Genomic DNA, 23283 nt, shown 5'->3' on the forward strand with positions numbered 1-23283 from the left:
TACTTATTTTTCAACCATAATTAACTGTCAAACAAATGCTTATATCTCCAATTAAATATGATGTAGTAGAAAATAAAACATCAGCAGTCACATAAGGCTCTGAAAGTAAAATTGTGTGAATGTTGTGTGCCTAGTTCAAAAATGCAGAGAATGGCTGAGCAAAATTTCAACTATTAAAAAATACAATTTAAGTTTACCTAAAACAGAATAACTTACGACTTATCCAATGACTCTGTTAACACAGTAACTGAGTCTTCCGGGTTATATGTGGAGTCTTGTGGTTCTGGAGCCACAAAAGATGAGCTGGCTTCCACAGAGCTGTCCTCATCTTCCTCCTCTACCAGATGGAGACGAGGCCTCTTCAGTGATGTCTTGGTTGGTGTGGAGGACCAAGGAAGGTCAGGGAACACAGGAACAGTGGACGTGCCGACTCCAACATCTGTGGTTGTCTTGACTGTTGTTGTCTGTGTACCTTTTACGCACAGAAACAGATATTGAAATCACAGTGTGCAATAAAAGTGAACTGAATATTTGCTTCTTATATGAATATTAAAATATGTGTTAGATTAGATTTTTTATTTTCTATAAGCAAAATCATATCCCAGACCACAAACCTGTACTTCGGAAGTGAGGCTGCAAAGTTTTAAATGACAGCTGTGTGCCAGTCTATGCCTGCATTGGAGAGTCTGTCTGGCAGCCAACATCACCCTTTTGTGGTATTTGGACAGTGCTGGTGCTGGGCACTGCATGAGATGTGCTAGCCTAATAACAGGAAATAGAAATGTTAAAAGCAAAGAAATATACCATAAAAAATCTGAAATGATTCATTAGAAGTAACATATTGCGTTTGAGGACGAAAAGGGTACCAAAACACCTTATAATATACAGCAATTAAATAAGAAATCTTAAGTGTGAATAGCTGCAGCTGGAATCTAAAACATTAAAACCCATGACATTGGATGTGACATCGGTCAGTGTGTTAACACATTGTAATCACAATAAACTCTGAAAATATGTACACTATAGCCTCCAAAATGCTGGTAGTTCCCCTGTTTCTGCCTCTTTCAGGAGGCTCATCTCTGCCCAGTTAAAACAGTTAACGTTACAGTGAGCTGCAGAGCTTGATTTCACACTCAGCAGACAGCCTGCATGAGTCTCATGTTTTACATGTAAGAGTTTTAATATTGATGTTCATGGTTTATGATGTGAAAACGTCAGATAACTGAGTAGCAGCAGCTCGGTGTCTGCATACTGCCGGAGAACCTGGGTCTCCGCAGGGGTCCCCCGTCATGGTCTCCATTTACAAACATCCATATCACAGTACAACGCACCCTGGAGATATAAAACGAAAGACGTGGGGGTCATTTCTAAATCACATGAGGTCCACAGGTTATACTAGTCCCTTGTGAATAACGTTAGCATCTAGCGTTAGCCCAATTAGCAGTTAGCTGCTGTCTACCGTCATATCAGGGTCAAGTACACAGTAAAACATACCGTTAACTGTTACACAAAGCGGCGAGACTTACCGATTGCACTGCTGGTGAGTCTCGAATCGTAGGAATTGCCCCTTTCTCCAAATGCAGGGTTGAGGCCAGATTCGCCTGGTACTGTCCCAAATTCGAGAAACTGTCAGGCGAAAAATGATTTCGACAGACGTGAAGGGCGGCAGGAAGAGGCACGGGAACATTGTTATTGAAAATAAAATTTATCCACTGTTCCTTTGTTGCTTGGTCCGCCGATGCTGGGATGCTAAAAAATACTTTTGTCTTCATTCTGGCAACCAACAACGGAGCAATTAACATGGGAGCGTTGTTTAGCCATTTTTTGTCGGTAATGGCGGCAGGTGCAGGCTGATTCAGGTGGTGGGTGGGGTGGGGTGGTACAGAGGTCGGGCTTATGCAAATAGCCTCCTATGGTTATGTAACCATAGGAGCACACCCAAAATCTCACTTTTTTTGAGTGCGCACCCTTGTGGTTTGAACAAAGAGGCCAAACGAAAAAACGGAGCCATTTCCATCCTCCAAAATTTCAGGCAAGTTTCAACTGAGGTCCACCTCCAATATACACGTATTAACAGGGAAAATTGTGATTTCCGGGTCATGACTCCTTTTAAAGACATAAAAACCTGGATGAGCTCCAATTTCCTGATGTTAAATTCAGACAAAACTGATGTTATTGCTCTTGGCCCCAAACACCTCAGAAACACTCTATCTGAAGATAGTTTCTCTGGATGGCACTGATCTGGCCTCTAGCATTACCGTAATAGTAGTAATATAAGTAATATTTGATCAAGACTTGTCTTTAACTCCCATATAAAACTAACTTCCAAGACTGTGTTCTTTCATCTGCGTAAAATTTCAACAATTAGGAGTATCCTGTCCCAGTAAGATGCAGAAAAATTGGTCCATGCTGGATTCTCATTAATACCTACTGAGAAACACAAGTCAGTTATTGTACACCATGCCAGTGTAAAGCCCAGCATACACTGTACTAGTTTTGACCGGATTTGACCCGATTTTTGAGACACACGACCTGCCGATGCTCGGGCCGGATTTCCGCTTCGTCGTTCGTCTTTTGCCGTGCAGTGTACGGCTTCATTGGCAACATCGGCACTTCCGGAACATATCGGAGCTTTCAAATGTATCTTTGTTGACAGCTGTCAACGGGCAGGACAGTCAGCAGGGGCCGACGAGCCGTTTTCACCCGTACAGTGTGAGCTCTCTGATCGTGCTTGATGATCGGAACGTAGTGTGAGCACATAATCATGAGCTTTGGCCGCACATCGCAGACGATTCACTCGTACAGTGTGAGCTGGTATTAACAACAAGAACTCCCAAATCTGACCAGTGATGACATGTTTAGCCGCATGTCATCATTTAATCGCTGGCTGTCCAGGTGGTGTCCAGCAAACGATGTGAGTTTCATTAATAATTGGCAAACTTTCTGGGGAAACCTGGTCTTATTAGGAGAGATGGCATTCATCCCACTTTGGATGGAGCTGTTCTCATTTCTAGGAACCTGGCAAGCTTTATTAGTAATTTAAATCCCTGACAACCCAGAGTTGAGACCAGAACTCGGAAATGCAGTCCTATACGCCTCTCTGAGCTTCTACTTCAGTTACCCAGCCATAGTTTTCATAGTTTTCCACAAACGGTGTTTGTCCCCCAACCACCTAAATTATTTAAATCTAAAATTAAACAAAGAGGAGTTGTGCATAACAACCTCATAAAAATTAAAACCTCTTCTGTGACAGAAAGACAAAACAGGAGAATTAAATGCGGACTGTTAAATATCAGGTCTCTATCGTCTAAAGTAGTGTTAGTAAATGAATTAATATCAGATAATCATATTGATTTACTCAGTCTCACTGAAACCTGGCTGTGTCAAGATGAATATGTTAGTCGATATGAGTCCACTCCTCCCAGTCATAATAATACCCACATTCCTCGAGGCAGCGGCCGAGGAGGGGGAGTTGCAGCCATTTTTAACTCTAGTCTGTTAATCAGCCCTAAACCTAAATTAGATTATAATTCATTTGAAAGCCTCATTCTTAGTCTTTTACATCCGACCTGGAAAACCTCGCAGCCACTTTTATTTGTTATAGTGTACCGTGCTCCTGGCCCGTATTCTGAATTTGTATCTGAATTCTCAGAGTTTTTATCCAGTTTAGTTCTTAAATCAGATAAAGTTATTATTGTAGGCGATTTTAACATTCATGTCGACATTGATAATGACTCCCTGGCTACCGCGTTTATCTCATTATTAGACTCCATTGGCTTCAGTCAGGGTGTACATGAACCCACTCATTGTTTTAACCATACCCTCGATCTAGTTCTGATGTATGCAATTGAAATTGATAACCTAAAAGTCTTTCCACAGAATCCCTCGCTATCGGATCATTATCTGATTACTTTTGATTTCTTTTTACTCGATTACACGCCACTCAGCAACAGTTACTATACTAGATGTTTATCAGATAGTGCTGTCGCAAAATTTAAGGAAAAGATTACTCCGTCGTTAAATTCAATACCAAGTCCTTCAGTAACAGAGGTTTCCTGTACCGACTTTGATCATTTTGTCGATAGCGCCGTAGGCTTGCTGCGAACAACACTTGACTCTGTAGCTCCTCTTAAAAAGAAGTTAAAAAAGCAAAGAAAGTTCGCTCCTTGGTATAACTCTCAAACCCGTAAGTTAAAACAAATATCGCGAAAATTTGAAAGGAATTGGCGATTGACCAAACTGGAAGAATCTCGTTTAATCTGGACAGACAGTCTCAAAACTTATAAGAGCAGCCTCCGCAATGCCAGAGCAAGCTATTACTCAGCATTAATAGAAGACAATAAGAACAACCCCAGGTTTCTTTTCAGCACTGTAGCCAGGCTGACTGAGAGTCAAAGCTCTATTGAGCCTTGTATTCCTTTAGCCCTTAGCAGTAATGATTTTATGAGCTTTTTTAATGACAAAATTCTAACTATTAGAGGCAAAATTCATTCCTGTCCTCAGATAGTACCTATCTAACCTCAAACACAGCTGTAAGACCTAATATATATTTAGATTGCTTCTCCCCAATTTCTCTTCAAGAATTGACAGCAGTGATTTCTTCATCTAAATCATCAACGTGTCTCTTAGACCCCATCCCAACTAGGCTACTTAAGGAGGTCTTTCCTTTAGTTAACACTCATATATTAGATATGATCAATATATCCTTATTAACAGGCTATGTACCACAGTCTTTTAAGGTAGCTGTAATTAAACCTCTACTAAAAAAGCCCACCCTGGATCCAGAGGTGTTAGCCAACTATAGACCAATATCTAATCTTCCCTTTATGTCAAAGATCCTTGAGAAAGTAGTTGCAGACCAGCTGTGTGATTTTCTCCATGATAATAATTTATTTGAGGAATTTCAGTCAGGATTTAGAGTGCATCATAGCACTGAGACAGCACTAGTTAAAATTACAAATGACCTTCTGATTGCTTCAGACAAAGGACTTGTCTCTGTACTTGTTTTATTAGATCTTAGTGCGGCGTTTGACACAATTGACCATCAAATTCTACTGCAGAGACTGGATCACTTAATTGGCCTAAAAGGTTCTGCACTAAGCTGGTTTAAATTTTATTTATCTGATCGTTTTCAGTTTGTTGACGTTCATAATGAATCATCCTTACGTACCAAAGTTTGTTTTGGAGTTCCGCAAGGTTCTGTGCTCGGACCAATCCTATTTACTCTATATATGCTTCCTTTAGGTAACATCATTAGAAATCACTCTATAAATTTCCATTGTTATGCAGATGATACTCAGTTGTGTTTATTGATGAAGCCAGAAGAAAGTAATCAATTAACTAAACTCCATAGCTGCCTTAAAGACATAAAAACTTGGATGAGCACCAATTTCCTGATGTTAAATTCAGACAAAACTGACGTTATTGTTCTTGGCCCCAAACAACTCAGAGACTCTTTATCTGATGACACAGTTTCTCTAGATGGCATTGCTCTGGCCTCTAGCACTACCGTAAGAAACCTCGGAGTAATATTTGATCAAGATTTGTCTTTTAATTCTCATTTAAAACAAACCTCACAGACTGCATTTTTTCATCTGCGTAGGCCTATCCTGACCCAAAAAGACGCAGAAAAACTGGACCACACTTATGTTACCTCTAGGCTGGATTACTGTAACTCTCTATTATCAGGTAGCTCTAGTAAGTCCTTAAAAACTCTCCAGCTAATTCAGAATGCAGCAGCACGTGTACTAACAGGAACTAAGAAACGAGATCATATTTCTCCTGTTTTAGCTTCTCTGCACTGGCTCCCTGTAAAATCCAGAATTGAATTTAAAATCCTACTGTTAACTTATAAAGCTCTAAATGGTCAAGCTCCGTCATATCTTAGAGAGCTCATAGTGCCATATTATCCCACCAGAACACTGCGTTCTGAGAACACAGGGTTACTCGTGGTCCCTAAAGTCTCCAAAAGTAGATCAGGAGCTAGAGCCTTCAGCTATCAGGCTCCTCTCCTGTGGAATCATCTTCCTGTTACGGTCCGGGAGGCAGACACCGTCTCCACATTTAAGACTAGACTTAAGACTTTCCTCTTTGATAAAGCTTATAGTTAGGGCTGGCTCAGGCTTGCCCTGTACCAGCCCCTAGTTAGGCTGACTTAGGCCTAGTCTGCCGGAGGACCCCCCTATAATACACCGGGCACCTTCTCTCCTTCTCTCTCTCTCTCTCTCCTATTCTATTACTGCATCTTGCTAACTCGGCCATTCTGGATGTCACTAACTCGGCTTCTTCTCCGGAGCCTTTGTGCTCCACTGTCTCTCAGATTAACTCATATCGCAGCGGTGCCTGGACAGCGTGACGTGTGTGGTTGTGCTGCTGCCGTGGTCCTGCCAGATGCCTCCTGCTGCTGCTGCCATCATTAGTCATTAGTCATACTTCTACTGTTATTATACACATATGACTATTGTCACACATGTATACTGCCAGATGTTAATACATACTTTCAACATATTGTACCACAGTAGCCAGAACTATAACTATAATATTATTACTTTCAATAATGTTGTTGTAAGCTACTGTCATTACCTGCATCTCTCTCTCTCTCTCTCTCTCTCTCTCATTGTGTCATACGGATCACTGTTAATTTATTATGCTGATCTGTTCTGTACGACATCTATTGCATGTCTGTCCGTCCTGGAAGAGGGATCCCTCCTCAGTTGCTCTTCCTGAGGTTTCTACCGTTTTTTTCCCCCATTAAAGGGTTTTTTTGGGGGGAGTTTTTCCTTAACTGCTGCGAAGGTCATAAGGACAGAGGGATGTCGTATGCTGTAAAGCCCTGTGAGGCAAATTGTGATTTGTGATATTGGGCTTTATAAATAAAATTGAATTGAATTGATTTTAAAAATCATACAGTGTATGCTGGGCTTAAGTGTTGTTTATCTGGATTTTGTATTTTAACCTGAAGGTTTTGTTCTTGAAGACAATTCTTGCTTAGCCAAGATAGATAGTACTAACAAGTGCCCACTTGGTTAACAAATTGCCCAGATTTTACAATGTGAATGAACTGACAAATGAACCTTTTCAACTGTGGACTGAGCATGTTGTGCTCTCAGGATCACGTATCAAGTGCAATCCTGAGTCCAAAGGGGGGATGTTGGGATTTTCACTGAATCACAGATGATTTGTCATTTGCGTAGATCTAAAGTGGACATGTAAAGGTTATTCCCCTGGGTCTTGCTATCTGGAATGGTGACTGAGACTGCATGTACTTTGTTCTTTAAACAAAGAACAGCCATCTCCACAGGATGCTTCACTGTCACACCAAAGTGAGAGACTGAGCTGCTGACTGGCTCAGACGCCCTTGTCCCTGAACCATTGCAAGGGGGTACTTGCTCTCAGACTATGGCTCTTTCTCTTGAGCCGCTGACTGGTTCTTGTTCCCAAGACTCTCTTGCTCTCTCTTTTTCCTGGACCACAACCTGCTCTTGCAACAACAGGAGCAGAACCTGGAGACCAGAGAAGTTAGTGTACCAAACACAAGGTGTGCAACTAACTTTTCAGCAACAAAGAGAACAATGTTATGTTAAGCACCCCAACGTCTAAATCTGCAAGGATGCCATGCGACCGGCCTCCTTGGATCTGCACCTTCGGAACAAGGACACAGCAATGACTGCTTCTGGAATCACAGCTCTTTCCAGCCTTCATCTGCCGGCTAACAAAAGCAGCACACCACAGAGTGACTCTTTCTTCCATTCATTCAAGGATTGGTTTTGTAACAACTGGGCATAGCATTATTACAGTTGTAAAGGCTAAGTACTTCAAGACTTTAACTTTGTCAGTTGTGATCTAATATTGTTACTGAGGTATTGTTGTGATTGTTTGCAGTTAGGTTATTGGTTAGTTGGCTTCACCAAAGCTAAGTGATGTTAGTTTGCTAAAGCTTTTCACAGACTGAGTCTTGCATGCAACTAAACATCCTCAGTAGTAACCCAGAACCTTTGCAACACATGTTACACATACATACTCGCTCACAAGTTGGCTTTCAACATAGCTACACCCAAAGAGACAACTCAAAGTTCCCGCTTCTTTTCCATTGTCTTTTTCCTGACTGACCACACAATCAGGCAAAACCTCCCCTGATCTGAAGCAATCTTTAGCCGTTTCTCAATATGCGTTCTTGTGGACACAGATGTGGCATGAGCGTTAAGCCGTTAAGCATCACGTTACACACTGAGTGAGCCGTCTGTTTAACTGTTTTATTTTAAGTTTTAAGCGACTTTTAAGTTAATTTATTGGACCTCAGTTGTTTTTAAGTATCTCCTTTACCGGATTTTATCTTTTAGTCACTTGGATGTCTGAGTATTAGCGTTTTTAACAGTTTAACACTACCTGGCCTCAGTTTGACAGCGTGGGAAAATCTCAGCGGCCTGTAATCCCAAACTGATCTTCGCTGTTTTCAAACTTTCCCTTAACTGGATTAACAACACCAACATCGACTGAGCATAAATTTTCATCTGGACCAGCATAAACCACACCACCACCAAACTTCACCATCGGCTGGAAGGAACTACTATCTGATCCACTTACCGAAGCTGAACCACCGCAGCAGGCCCAGAAATGGGCCTCTGCCAGTAAGTGTTGATCCCTCCTTTATCAAATATCAACTATCTGATCCACTTACCGAAACAAAATCAACGCAGCAGGCCCAGAAATGTGCCGCTGCCGGTAAGTGTTGATCCCTATCCACCGCTAGCCTACTGTAGAGTCTCTCTCTGTGCTGTCACTACACGCTATAGCCTACCAAAGACCTCCTTACTGGCCACAGCTGTGTGTTTTTCCCCCAGTACCCACCATCTCTGGACAAGTCATGCCTTCACTCACCTCATCTCCAGGATGCGAAGGCTGTCTCCACAAATTGCAGGTCATCACCGAGCTGGAGGGCAGAATCTCCGTTTTACACCAGATCCAAGATGAAGAAACACTTATGGACTCCATGTATGCTGGCGCCACTGCAACCATAGTGGAGACAGTTTCTTCAAATGACTCTGTTGTCATCCTGGGAAAAGCGCCTGCTGCTGTGTCAACTGAGGAACTTGATGAGACTGTCTCCATGGACCCCGCCGCTGCCCCCGATGTTTCCACTGACCACTGGGATCACCTGGGAGCCAGGCCGAAGGTCCTGCTGAGACCTGTTTCCACCCCGGGTGAAGGGATTGCTGCTGGCAGGGGCAGGCATGGTGGAAAGCTCCTTGACTGCCCCCATCCACCTGGAGCCCGCAAGCTGTCCACGTCCAACATGTTTTCCAGCCTTGAGGAGCAGGATTATTATCTGCCCCCATCCTCCCTGGACCTGGAGCCTGCCGGTCCCTCCGCGGAGCTGCCACTCCCCCTCCCGGTCCTGCCCGGTGTTCCCATTTCTCCCATTGTCCGGCCTCAACGACGCACCTCAGCAAAAATACACTTTACCCCCTGCCCCAAAAACAAAAACAACTCCCCGACTCAGCCCCCGTCGCAGTTGTTTCAGTCCTCTGACCATAAAAAGTCACAAAATCACCCCTCCACACCATCTTCATCTGGCCCTGGACAGTCTTCCCCCCACCCCACTACTCCCCCCCCAGCTCCGTCCTCCAATTTGGGCGCTAATTCTCGGGGACTCGCTCGTGTTTTTTCAATGCGGTCACCCACTATATGCCCGGGGCCACAACCGTGAATATCCTCGAAAAACTTCCCAGCCTCTTAACTTCCCTTCCATCGTCCATCACGAAAATAATTGTTCATGTTGGCACATGTGACGTAACTCGCCGGCAGTCTGAGTTTACAAAGGCCAATTTTATTGGTCTTTTTGATCTCCCCATCAACAGCGGAAAATCCATATTCATTTCCGGCCCCATCCCCACACTGGGCCATGGGTTAGAGCGTTTCAGTCGCCTTTTCTACCTTCACACCCGGCTGGAATCTATGTGCAGCTCCCACAAGATTAACTTTATCCACAACTTCAACTCCTTTTGGTCCCGCCCCTCTCTGTTTGCGCCAGACGGCCTCCATCTAAACAGGTCCGATAGCCGCCTGCTTGCAACTAACATACAGCAAGCTGTAGCGTCTCGCCTGTCCCCCGGTGTGTGACTAACATCATCATCATCATCACCTCCTGACCTCCCCGTGCCCCTACCGCCGTCCACTCAATACGAACAAGCATCATCAATTAGTGCTGGCTCCTGTTGGGAATAGAATGATTTTATGTGTTTTACTATAAGTTGTGTTTCACTATATAAGTTTTAGACGTGTAAACAATGAGAATACTGAGATGATTTCAGCTGATCTGAATGTGTTTGCTTTGCAGAAGTGGAGAAGTACAGGAGAGGAAGAGGCATGAAGTCTGAGGAGCACATACCGCAATGCTTAAATAATTAGTTTCATATATGGTAAAAAGAATAGAAAGTGATGTACAGATAGTAAGGTACAGCACGTGTAGGGAGTTGTGTTGTTCTTTTGTCTTTCAAAACAGGAACCACGCCCCCACCATCAGCGGGAAGGAGTCAGATTAACACGAGGCAGGGGCGTGGTGTGGCGAAGGAGGAAGTGGAACCGCCAATGAGAAGAGGACAACGCCTCGCATGCACAATGACTCACGTGACGCTTAAATACACTGGGTCAGGAAGAGATAGTTAGTCAGACTTTGTGAACTGGCACACTTTGTTGCTTGTCAGGGAAAGAAGTTGAGACCCAGAGCTCTGTAATTTTATTCCTTTACTGCTTAATAAACTACATTAACTGAGACCGAATATCTTCTCCTATTGCTTCATTAAAGAACACGCAGGACTGAGCTCACACATAGCATACCGGAGAGTAGGACGAGCCTCGAGTCTGACACTCCCTCTCGCAGAAGGATGTCCAAACCACTAGTTGCTCTTCCTCGCCTTCCTCTTTTTGTGAGCCAGCAGTTATTACCAGTCTCACTAGCTCCCCCTCCAGGAATTCACGTTGTATTACATTCCCCATCCGCACCATTTTATCCTCTTGCAGGCCTGCTTTGCATCCACTTAGACGAAATTCTATTAACCCAAATAATCTTATTAATATTAAATGCAACTCAGTGCAGCCTCTGCATCCCCCCTGTAATGTTAGCCCCTCACCTGCTAACCCCACAATCTCTGCCTCTGCTGAAACATTTAATCCCTCACAATCTAGTGAAGTCAGGTCACTGCAGGAGTTTCGGTCTTGTGACGGGCTGAAATTTTTACACTTGAATGTTAGAAGTCTATTGTCGAAACTTGATTACATTAATGTGTTAATAATTGAGACTGCCCCAGACATATTTGTCATCACTGGATCCTGGCTCTCTGGAAAAATCTCTGACTCTGACGTGGCCATTGATGGTTTAGAGTAGACAGGAAGTCAAAAGGGGGTGGGGTAATTATCTATGTTAGAGAACATTTGGCTGCATATATAGTCTTAACCTCTTCTATGCCCAAAAGCTTTGAATGATTGTCCTGGATGTCTGTGTTGGGGGTGACATTCATATCACAGTCAGTGGGATTTATCGTCCCCCCTCTGCTCCTAACTCAGCTCTAGATGAGTTAGGCAAACTACTGTCAGCATACATTTCTTCAGAGCTAACTGTGGGTGATTTGAACTTGGATTGGCTGTCAATAAAATCATCTAAATTAAAAGATTTATGCCTGGAATTAAATGTATGCCAATTGATCTCCTCCCCCACAAGACCTAATAACATAGATAACTCCAAATCTACTCTGATCGATCTTATTCTGACAAACAGACCCCTTAAATAGCCGCGCTGTGGAGTCTTTGCTCAAGATATTAGCGATCACTGCCCTACTGCTTGTGTTAGGATGGTCAAAGGTCAGACATCTAGAGGACGCATTATCAGGAAGCGAAATTTTAAAGATTTTAATGAGCAAGTATTTCTTTATGACTGATATCATGCTGATTTACAAAGGGTTGGCCTAATTCCAGATTCTGAGCTGGCTTTTAAGCATTTTTCACATATTTTTAATTCTCTTGCAGATAAACATGCCCCCTATAAGAATTTTAGAATAAAAAGTCGATCTAATCCATGGTTCACTACAGACATTACTGAAGCTCTTTGACTTAGAGACTTAGCCTGGTCGAAGGCCAGACTCTCTAACAACCCTTCAGACTGGCTTCATTTCAGGAGATTGCGCAATAATTGTACCAAAATGATAAGAAAGGCTAAATCTGACTACTATTTATCTTCTCTTAGAACCACTCAAGACAATACTGCCAGCTTTTGGAATACTATCAGACGGGGGTTGTCGCGCCGCTCCTGTTGCCGGTGGAGCCGCTGTAATTGATGAACAGCAGGGCTGAGCTGCTACGGGACTCGCGCTGCAGACGTGTCGCGCCGCTGACGTGCCCGGTGGAGCCCGGCCGTTAGCCGTATAAGCAATGCTGAAGTCTTGAATGCTCTTACACATCTAAATCACAAGAAATCAAAAGGTGAGGATGATCTTGACCCATATCGCCTGCGTCTGAGTGCCCGCATTATCACTTCACCGTTAGCTCATATTTTTAACTTAACTTTAACCTCTGGGAAAATCCCAGCAGTGTGGAAAGCCGCACAGGTTGTTCCATTACTTAAGGGTGGTAGCTCAAGTGACCTAAATAACTACCGTCCAATATCAAAGCTATGCTGCTTGGCCAAAGTTTTAGAATCCATAGTAAATGCTCAGCTGCGGGTTTTCCTGGACTCACACAATATACTTCAACCACAGCAATCAGGATTCAGGCCAGGTCACAGCACTGCCACAGCTACAACACTTGTTGTTAATAATATTATAAACGGCCTTGATATTCACCAGCACTGTGCAGCTCTTTTCGTCGATCTGTCTAAGGCATTCAATACGGTGGACCATAATATTTTATTAGGCAAACTATCATCCATTGGCCTAGACAGTCTCTCTATCAGCTGGTTCTCTGACTATCTTTCAGGTAGAACACAAGCGGTAGTTGCAGATGGTGCTAGATCCAGCTCTCTTTCTTTGGGCAAAGGTGTTCCACAAGGATCCATCCTGGGCCCACTTTTATTTACTTTTTATATTAATAACATTTTACTCCCCTCACCACTTTGTGATGCTCATTTTTATGTGGATGACACAATTTTATACAGTTTTGGCCCCACTCTTAAATCAGCCGTTGCAAGCCTGCAATCTGCTTTTAACTGTTTTCAATTGTCTCTTATTTCCCACAAACTTGTCCTGAATCCCAGTAAAACTAAAGCTATGTGGTTCACAAGGTCGCAACTAAATGACTCCTGTCTCAATATTCAAACCCTGTATGGTGAGTCAATTGAAACTGTTGAGTCTTAAAAAAAAGTCATGTTTCACCTCACCCAGCAGGAAGACCATCGTACAATCCACAATAATGTCTGTTTTTGATTTTGGTGATGCCATATACATGCCTCAGCTTCCACATTGAAACCTCTTAATGCAGTTTTTGACAGTGCCTTACGTTTTATCACTGGAGATCGGTATTTTACCCATCACTGCATTTTATAAAAAAAAGTGGGCTGGCCCTCTCTCGAATTTCGCAGAGAACAGCACTGTCTTTTATTCATTTATAAAGCCTTGTGTGGAAAGCTTCCCTTATATTTAACCTATTTAACCTTATAATACACGTTCACAGACACAGCTTAGACTTCACATCCCACGTATAAAAAGTGAACTAGGAAAGACCGCCTTCAGTTTTTATGCCCCTGACAGATGGAATAGACTCCAGGAGTCACTTAAATTAGATAATCTGGTTTCCATCGAGTCCTTCAATGTGCTACTTGACGAGGCTTTACTTAGAGATCAGTCTTGCTCCTGTTATTTTTAGTCTTGTCTGTATCTACTATGTTTAGTTTTTTCACTTTTACGTTGTAAAGACTGTATTTTTTGTATTCTGTACTCTCATGTTTATGTACCTTGTAATTTTGTAATTGTGTGTGTTATGTATTGCATGCAGGGCGTCCTTGAAAAAGAGAGCTCACTCTCAATGGACCTCCCTGTTGAAATAAAGGTTAAATGAAATGAAAAAAAAAACTTGACACATCATCAGTCACAGCCCAAGTACTGTTCCAATTCAAAGCTCACATTTAGCCAAGTTCAGTCCAAATGCCCGGATGTGTTCTCGCCACGCCCCTTTTACCGGGGATGCATTGGAGCAGACTTGTGTGGACTTCAGACAGCCAGGTATCCCAGCATGCATTTCGCAACAATCTTCAGAAATGGCAAGTGAGGGAAAGGCGCACAATTGTATGCCATAATTACCGATATGTTACTGTTGTGTTGTCACGGAACGTAGTGTTTTCATGCATAGTTTAAACTTCAAACCCGTGGTCGATGTATTAATACAGAGCCCACTTGAATGTGAGGTCCGCTAGGTGACAGCGGTGTCAGCGCTCATAGATAATAAACATATGTGTATGAGCACTCAGGCTGCCCCACCGAGAGCAGCCTCTCTCAGGTAGTCCTTTTAAATTCGTCACTGATATCTCTGTAGTGGTTATATATGAAATGTAATTCGTTTGGGGAATGTCTAATGGGCAATATTCAGTCTCAGTATATAAGATATATTATTATATTATTAAATGTTGTAACATTGTTAATGTAATTATTCTCTATGTATTATTTTGCTTATTTGTGTGTTTTTACCATTCAATAATGATTTTAAGAATTTACTGTATTTAATTTATTGGATTTAAAGATTAATTGTATTTATTGTAGTATTTATTCAACAGCATTTTAAATATTGATTATCTGATATGAATTGTATACCTGATGTCTTAAGTGTGGCTGAATAAAATTTTCCTCTTAAAATCTGACCTGTTTGATCCCATTTATATTGGTGAGGACAGACTAAATGAGAAACTGCTGTCAGTATAATCCAGTACAGTTCAACAGCACCACAATCTACAACTCAACACTTCAATAAAATGTTAGACTTAATAAAATATTAAACTGCTTTTGTTTTTTCTAGGTGTACCAAGTAAACTGTCAAGTCTCCATAAAAATGTAGACAGAAAGCATAATGATGAGACAAATGCAGTGAAGGACAGTAACTATTTACTCAAGTAGCTACTGTACTTAAGTACAAATCTGATGTACTTGTACTTTGGGTATTTCCATTTTGCGCTACTTTATACTGACAGGGAAATACTGTACATTCTACTCAAGCTACATTTATCTGATAGCTATAGTTACTTTTAAGATAGTTTGTTTTATATGTTGTAAGTTTCATATTTACAAGTTGATGTGCGTTGTTATACATTAGACTAGTACACCAGTGAAAGGTGTTAAAATTTAGTTCTACCATGACAACATTTAAATGCTGCTTACATGTACGTTGATCAATTAATACTCAATACATATTCATGTATATGATGATAACAACACTTGAAAGTGGGTCACTCTGCATAATGAGTACTTTTAACTTTTTATTCATTCATTTCATTCATCTCATCACGTCTCATCCTCATCCTCCGCCTCATTCTCCGCTGTCTTTCTCGGATCTGCCTCCTCAGCTGGGCAGCCTCCTCCTCAGCCTGCAGGTACAGAAATCCTGCTGCAATAACTGCACCAAGATGCCTTCTCCGATCCATGTCCGTTATTGATTTTTGATTTCAATCTCGCCAATGCTTATGATCACAATAACCACCAACTCTCCACAAATTTTCCTCCCGCACCTGACTTTTGATTATTATCAGAGGCCAGGTGTGGGAATTGGATAGGCTATACATTAAATATGATCAAGCTGTGGGGAAAAGGTTTTATAAGACATTTTATGAAACTATTTTGGCTATTTATATGTTTTTGTGTGTAAGTTATATATGTTGAAACGTTAAAAACATATACACATTAATTTCTTACAATGTCTATGAAAAGATGCAGGGCTGGACTGTGATTATATTGTTTTATTCTAAATGCATGGATACAACACAGTACAACAGCAAAGGCGAGAGGAGGTGGTGACATCATCAAGTTCGCTGCTGTTCCAAAAGCAGAAATGAGTGTACTCCCGTCCTCCCGTTCTTGGGAAGTCCGGACTCTCGCGCGGACTTACCAAGTCCGAACTGCTGAACTTGTGTATTGAGAAACGGCTACTGATTCGGCCATCTTGTAGTCCTCTGTTGTCAGCCATTTTGTTTTGAAGGCCAGACAGCCCTTTGTATCACACACCCATCCTTCTGTCTCTCTCTGTGTCTCGCGTGCGTGTGCGCATGCACACATGCACACACACACACACACACACACACACAGCCTAAACACATTTATACACCAGTTAGTTAGTTAGTTATAATTTGTGTTTTGTTGCTTTGCTGTCTTTGTAAATAAATATATTTGCAATTGTACCTGCTGTCTGTTTAATATTGCACAAGAGTGAATGAATAGTCAACCTCTGCTGTGTCAAGAACTCTAAAATCCTTCAGCCTTTACTATTAATATGGTAATTTTGGTCATAGTTATAAATTTAGCTTTTAATCAAAATTCCAAATTGATAGTTTAGTAAATTTTTGAGACTGATATCATTGACTGGCTATAATTTTTCCCTTTTCGGGAACGGTGCCCCATGAGGTGATTTAATGTAAATTAAGTCATATTATTTAACATAATTGTGATTAATAATTATTAAGTGTTTCCGATAGCCATTTTGATACTCTAATTGGACATCTATAATGGAGATCTATTACGAGGCTTAGATTCCAACAAGGGTAATAATCTGCAGATTTTTAAAAATCATTCTGTACTTGTGCATTGCTATGGAATGGTAACATAACTTTAAAAACAATAAAGCAGATGGTGTGTTCACTATGAAGATTTTAATCTCTGCAAACTGATGTTCATGTTGGAGGAAAAGGAACAGAAAGCAGTGGCTAGCTTGAAACATGTTAAACACTAAAAAACACCAGTATGTTCAGGAAATGGTCAGAAATAATGTCAGTCTATAATTTGGTCAGAGAAGAAAGTGTGCATGCTTATGTGTGTGCAGCGGTGTGAGTATGTGCATGTGCAGCAATGTAAGAGAATATCACTGAGACAGAGGAAACAGGAGAGTGACCCCAGACTTCTGGAACAAAGAGGCAGGCTGAGGTTTAGAGGCTGACTGCAGCAGCAGGAAAAAAATGGGAAGGGGAGGAGCACAGAAGGGGACAGGCAACAACACACACATCTGGAAACAATTGAGGAGGGAGAGGAAGAGAGACCGTCGAAGAAAGAGAGAGGTGAATATTTGTTAACGAAAGAAAACACAGATAGGGGGAATCTTTCCATTTGGAAAATTACATGCATTCAATACAGAGTTCAGAATCGGGGAAGAGAACAAGCTAACTGGAGAAAGCGGGCAGGCACAATCTACCAGTGAAGAACAATATAGAGGAAGAGAAGACAGGAAAGCTGATTGAAAAGCCTGGCTGGTTCAGGGATCAGTCCGAAGGAGATCTAAAAGGAAAACTGAGTAAAGATCAAAACCAAGAAGTGAAGGAGCGGGGAGTTACCAAGAGAAGGGTGACAAAGACAGACAGAAAGGGCTGAAACTCATCTTCAGGTAAGGTCTTCAATCACAGTTCCAAATACAAAGATAATAAATCTGGACACCAGAAACTCCACTTTAATTAAGTGCCATGTTCAAAACCATGTCTTAAATGAATACGCTGCATATTTCATCCTGATTATCACTGGAAATGTTGGTGTTTAGTCTACATGCATCAAAATGGAACTATATTTCCATTGTGCAAAGCATCTGTGTATCTCATTAGACACTAGGCTGTCAAAAGCAAGACCCGAAAATAAGTCAAGATTTATGCTGGTGAGATTTACAAAAAGTCAGGGAGGGGAAGTATGTTTCTAACATAGGCACTGGAAACAGGAAGTTTTCCTGGATGCTGTCCCCATGAATCCTCAAACCCTGCTTACATGTTGCAGAAGAGGACATCCATACTTATTATGTCTACAACTACCCAAACATTTACCATGGCAATGGCTGATGAAAAACTGTAATGTGTTGGGGTTGCTGTTGTAAATTACTGTAGGTAATCTTCTCACTCCATCTCTGGGAGCGCCCTTGACTGGTTTTGCTCCTACCTTTCAGAAAGGGGTTTCTCAAAGTCTCTTTCCCATGATGTACCTCAGGGCACTGTCTTAGGTCCAGGGGTCACGTTAACCGGATATTCTCGGTCATTGACCGTTTTTTTACAACAATGACCGGAAAATCTGAAGGCCGTCGGTCATTTTGACCGGTTGCAATTACCACCCCTGCCCACTTGGCGGCGGAGTGCACAGTCAGTGGTTTAAGTAGCTGCCGTTTTCACACTGCAAAGAAAAAGTCATTCCTCTGCTTCATGTAGCGTTGTTGACACAACGCCCTGGACACACCGGACGCGGAACCGAAGCACGGCGCCCAGCGGAGGCAGTTTTCAGTCAGCGCCCATGTTAACCTATTTGACTGTCCATAGAGGCCGCTGAGCAGAGCGGAGCGCCCGCGGAGGCAGCGCTTCAGTTCGGCGTCTGGTCTATTTTTCACGGGAGCCGCGAGCACTTCTGTCAAGCTGGATCGAGCGGATTGTACCAAACAGGAAGTCGGACACAGAAAAGACGAGAGAATCCGGCCAATTTTCAAAATACAATAACAACAGCACGCACTGAGGAACGTGAGGAGAAAATAGTGTTTATAATTTAAAATAACACAACAGTGCATAACCGAACACATTTTTCAATACCATAATCACTTCATTACAATTTTAATTTTGTGTCACCGAGCCTACAGGCATAACTACATAACGCCCTGGACACACCGGACGCGTTAGTGCCGTCCGGTGTGTCCAGGGCGAAGCCTAATGGCACGGGTGTGTGGATGTCTGTTCATCTTTTCGTTCATGTCCTTATTAATGCACACTTTATAACTTGCTTGTTGGATTTATTAAAAACGAACGAATGGAAACTAAATGTCTTTGAATATCTTTATTATCATTTAAAAACGAAAATTAAAATGACTGGTAAAAATAGATTATGACCGGATTATTATGACCCTGTCGGTCAAAATGTCCGGCGACTAAAAAGTCTAGCGCAACGTCTGCTTATGTCGTATATTATTTGCATTATACATGCTTTCACTGGGTCACATTAATAGCCACTTCACAGGTATATCATATCACTGTTGACACTGCTGACAACATTCAACTCAATTTCTTGTTTAAGCCTGTTAGCACTGACAAACTTGCTGTTCTGCACAACTGTTTGATAGCCATCAAGGATTGGATGTCAAACAACTACTTATAGTTAAACACAAATAAGACAGAGGTTCTGATAACTGCTTCAGATAGTATAAGCTTCAAAGGTTGCCCAGAGTATTGGGTCCCTTTCTTCAGCTACATGGTCAAATTTTAGGAATTTTGGTGTTTATTTTGATCAGGCCATGCATTTAGATCCCCAGATTTAAATCACTGACCCATACCTGTTTTCTACAACTAAGAAATATTGCAAAGCTCAGGTCTGTGGTTTCTCAACTTGAGCTAGAGATGATTATTCAGGCTTTTGTGTCCTCCCAAATGGACTACTGTAATTTTCTTTTAACTCGACAAATCATGAGCCATCTACAAATAATCCAGGATGCTGCTGCTAACTAGGTCCAGCAGGACAACACACATCACACCCATTTTAGTTTCTTTAGACTGGCTTCCCATCAAGTTTAGGATTAATTTCAAAGTACAAGTTCTCATGTATAGAGCCCTCCAAGGTCAGGCACCTGAATACATCTGTGACCCTCTCCATCCATATATTGGCAGTAAGTCTCTTAGGTCTTCTGACCAGGACCTACTGGCTGTCCCCTGCTCCAGGCTCACAACAAAAGGTGATGGTGCCTTGAAGTAGTGGCTTCAACACTATGGAACTCCCTTTTTGTGTAGGTATATGGCCTGCAGTCTCCTTAGAAACTTTTAAAGAACAACAGAAGATGCTCCGCAGTAGCCTGTTTATGCTCTATGTTTTATGGTATTTTACTTTATTTTCATTTTGTTGCTTTGTTTTTAGTTTTGTATTGCCTTTGTTTTTATTGATTGCATGTTTTCTTGTTTGATTGTATTTTGTGAGGAATTTTGTGAACTTTATTTCTGTGAAAGGTGTTATATCAAATACATTTATTATTTATGTATAATTATTATGTTGACTGACTATCCACAAGTAGCTAGTAGAAACATGCATAGGCATGACAAGAGCAAAAAACAAAGTTTCCCCCTTCTTTAATTTTTATACAGTCATTAAAACCACACAGTTATTTGTATCATACTTAACCAGAGCAGCTACTCCTCAGTGTTTTGAAACATGCTTTGTAAGATCTGTGCTCGGAGCTCTGAGTCACAGGTTTGCTGTGGTCATGGGAAATGCCTTCAGCAGTATAATTAAGTCTACTGAGAAGAGGAGGGAGCTTCCTTCCTGTCAACTTCCTGTGTCAAACTGTGTGGTCAGTATGAGGACCACTTAGAGGCAAATCCCACTTCCACTGTGAACCTGCTCACACACACGGACATCATAGTTTTTTTTAGAACAATGACTGTAAAGTGCTGTTTCACAGCTAAGTATTAATGGCCACTGAAAACATCAGAAAGCAGCTACATCAACACACACACACACACACTTTAGTCGCTATAATTATTCCTCCTTTTATAAGGGCTCTGAAGTGACCACTTCCAAACATGATTCCAGCGGAAGGACTGGGTATAAAATCCAGTCTTCATCCTGTGCAAAGAGAACAGGAAGTTAAAGCAGTCAGTCAAATTAAGAATGTTGTATCATGGCAACAAAGTACAACATGTGACTACCAGAACGTATCACTCCGTCACGGTACAGCATGGAAACATGGTCAGTGGAAATACAAACAGTGGTGTGACCAGACTGTCTTAACTGGGGTCACCCACATGGGATACTGAGTAATACAGGGATGGCATGAAGTATGCACACACACACACACTCACACACACACACACACACACACACACATTGGCATGGCATTAATTTGCCCTTTTTGTCTCTCAAACAAACAACAAAATTGAAATAAATGTATGGACAATATATATTGTAATGGAAAAAAAACGTCCAAAACTTTAAATCTACAGTACAATGCTCAGTACAAATAAAATAGTAAAATACCACAAAAGCTTCTAGCACAAGATACATTTCTTAATTACAACCATCCTAAACAAAATCAAAAAATACATTTACAGTGTAAAGTGTTCACTAAGATAATGTCAAACTTTGGTTCAAACTAAGGTCCAGCAGTGGCGCTCCCAGAATTCTTTATAAGGGAGGCCAAATAGGGCTGTAGGTTGACCTGTGCATCACTACTGGGGCAGCATTATGCCTGCACTGCTTGGCTCTGTGTGAAAAAGCAATGGTGGAGTGATGAAGGGTCCCTATAGCAGCTATTGCACAATCTCTGTGTAAACAGGGGGGCCATGCCCTCCCTTGGGGGTCCGGAGAGCCAATCATAGTTTAGGATAAAAGGGTGGCCAGTCAGATTTCAGGGGCGGCCACTCCCTGGACACACCCCTGAACACAGAGAACAGAAAGTTTATTTGTTTAAACTGTAAAGCTGTAAAGAGACAAATATGAAATTTGTTTTTTTAAAGATTATTTGTTTGGGACTTTTTGCCTTTAATGGACAGGATAGTGTGAAATGGGGAGAGAGAGAGAGAGTAGGGGGGACAACATGCAGCAAAGGGTTGCAGGCTGGAGTCGAACTTGCGACTGCTGCAGTGAGGCATCACCTCTATACATGGGGTGCCAGCACTAACAACTTAAGCGACCAACCCCTCACAAATCTTTATCATTCTTCTTCACAACAAACGTTTTCCATCTTTCCCCTCACACACCAGCCCTCTCACCAAGAAGACCCAAAACAGACCACAACAAAGCCATCAAAGAGACTGTACATTCATTCCTTAGCTAGTTATTTAACCATAGTACATGAAAGCACAAACACGCATAGTAGCCAGTCTAAAAGGGGATTATGGTTGTGCGGAGACCCTACGCACGTCGCCCATTGCGAGAAGTATACTTGCTGCAGACAACGCGTGTGCGTACGCATCATGGCTGCCATGCGTATTTTGCGGTTGTTTGATGCATAGGCCGCTCATTTTGACGTGAGGTAACGTGACGCGTGCGCGAGATGCAATATTGATATGAACACTAGAGGCGCTCGTGCGAAGTAGACCTCTAGAGACCGTGAACGTGAGGTCGGGCCGCACTTACCAAGTCACAAGTCAGGTTTGAGGGGCCAGATAGGAGGACCTCTGATCAATCAATTCAATCAATCAGTTTTATTTATAAAGCCCAATATCACAAATCACAATTTGCCTCACAGGGCTTTACAGCATACAACATCCCTCTGTCCTTTGGACCCTCACAGCGGATAAGGAAAAACTCCCCAAAAAAACCCCTTTAACGGGGAAAAAAAAAATGGTAGAAACCTCAGGAAGAGCAACTGAGGAGGGATCCCTCTTCCAGAACGGACAGACGTGCAATAGATGTCGTACAGAACAGATCAGCATAATAAATTAACAGTAAAACAGTAATCCGTATGACACAATGAGACGGAAAGAGAGACAGAGAGAGAGAGAGAGAGAGAGAGAGAGAGAGAGAAAGAGAGAGAGAGATGCAGGACAGACGGTAATGACAGTAGCTTACAACAACATTAATGAAAGTAATAATATTATCGTTATAGTTCTGGCTACTGTGGTACAATATGTTGAAAGTATATATTAGTATCTGGCAGTATACATGTGTGATAATAATCATATGTGTATAATAACAGTAGAAGTGATTTAGACTCATTGAGCCGGAGGAAATTTTGTGACATCCAGCATTTAATATCTGAGAGACAAGCCATAATAGGAGAGAGGTTAACATTGTTGCTGCCATTTAGCAGAAGGTAGAGTTGCGTATCTTCTGCGTAACAATGGAAATTAATGTTGTGCCTACAGATTATCTGACCCAAAGGCAACATATAGTTAGAAAAAAGTAGTAGTAAACCACATTGCTCCTCCTCAATCTGAGGTTCAACTATCGACCGGACCCTCTTCTCCAGCACCCTGGAGTAGACCTTACCGGGTAGGCTGAGGAGTGTGATCCCCTGTAATTGGAACATACCTTCTGGTCCCCTTTCTTGAAGATGGGGACCACCACCCCGGTCTGCCACTCCAGAGGCACTGCCCCCGATGTCCACGCAATGTTGCAGAGGCGTGTCAGCCAAGACAGCCCTACAACATCCAGAGCCTTG

At 42.0% G+C, this 23283-nt stretch overlaps 1 protein-coding gene across 1 annotated transcript in view; it reads left to right on the forward strand.

The window, feature by feature from the left end:
- The first annotated feature begins 17168 nt into the window (after positions 1-17168).
- The window catches only part of tspan4b (tetraspanin 4b), a 38884-nt gene continuing 32769 nt past the window's right edge, over positions 17169-23283 (forward strand). Inside the window, exon 1 of the mRNA XM_033643922.2 lies at positions 17169-17559. The gene's annotated coding sequence lies outside the window, so the exon portion shown is untranslated. The remainder of the gene's footprint in view (positions 17560-23283) is intronic.

This window comes from Epinephelus lanceolatus, chromosome 18 (assembly GCF_041903045.1).
Source record: "Epinephelus lanceolatus isolate andai-2023 chromosome 18, ASM4190304v1, whole genome shotgun sequence".
NCBI classification, from domain to species: domain Eukaryota; kingdom Metazoa; phylum Chordata; class Actinopteri; order Perciformes; family Serranidae; genus Epinephelus; species Epinephelus lanceolatus.